Raw genomic sequence first — 1,249 nt, 5'->3', positions numbered from 1 at the left:
TATTTTTCATTTTATTTGTTATTTTTGTTTATTTTTTCCTTTTCGAGTTCCATTTTTTCCATTCTTTGTTTCTTTTGGTTTTCATTCTACACTTTTTGTATATGACAACAACATTTTTCTAATACACATTATATTTTTTGCAATACAAATTTAAATGTTTGTATTAAATGGTCAACATTTTTTCTATTCATATTTTAAACATTTTTCAAATGCTTGATTAACATTTTTCAAATACAAGATTAAAAACATTTGTATACATGGTCAACATTTATCCTATACACACTTTAAAGTTTTTTCGAAGGCTTGATTATCATTTTTCTAATACATGGTCAACCTTTTTTCTGTAAATATTTAACATTTTTTAAATGCTTTATCAACAGTTTTTCAAATGCTTTATCAACATTTTTCAAATGCAAGATAGTTTTTCTAATGCATGGTCAACATTTTTTCTATGCACATTTAATACTTTCCAAATTCTTTATTAACATTTTTGAAATACATTTTCAACACTGTTAAAAATACTTCATTAACATTTTCATATATATCATCAAAAGGTTTTATTCATTTTTTTTATAAGTGGTCAACATTTTTTTATACACATTCAGCATGTTTTAAACACTTGATTAACATTTTGTAAATAATTTTTTAACATATTTTAAATACATTATGAACTTTCTCGCGCCCACTGTATATTTTTTGTAAACATGGTCAATATTTATTCTATACACATTTAAACATTTTTCAAATGAATGATTAACAGTTTTCAAAATGTTATGAAAATTATATTTTTTAATATATGTATAGAATTTTTGGAAGTGTAAACAAAAGTAAAAAAATCAAAAGGTCCAACCAAAAATAAGAGTTAGTGGCCTCGCGTGAGCCTGGCCGGCCCGTTTAGGCTGCTGCCTCAGTGAGAGCTGACTCTATCTCGCTTGCAGCAAGACATAGTCAGGCCGGGTACCCAGAGCCATCCTGTGTACTTGAATAAGGCTTGAGTCACGCATGAGCCAATATTTCAGACCACGATCGCACAAACGACGCGATGGAAACGAGCGTGTGAGGAGGCGAGTCGACACTGGCTGAACCGAACGAACAAACGATGTAGAAGCAATTTTTAATTCCACATCGCATAGCTTAGCGTAAGCACCCCAATTCATAAAGAGCGCCGGCATGTTTACAAGGGTTGCCAAAAAGAGAGCACATCTGTCAATTTTATATTTTTCTAAATTTTTATTTCAAGTAATCTCAA

The sequence above is a fragment of the Triticum dicoccoides genome, chromosome 4A, assembly GCF_002162155.2.
Source record: "Triticum dicoccoides isolate Atlit2015 ecotype Zavitan chromosome 4A, WEW_v2.0, whole genome shotgun sequence".
Classification (NCBI taxonomy): Eukaryota; Viridiplantae; Streptophyta; class Magnoliopsida; order Poales; family Poaceae; genus Triticum; species Triticum dicoccoides.
Note: the sequence above shows the minus strand (reverse complement) of the source record.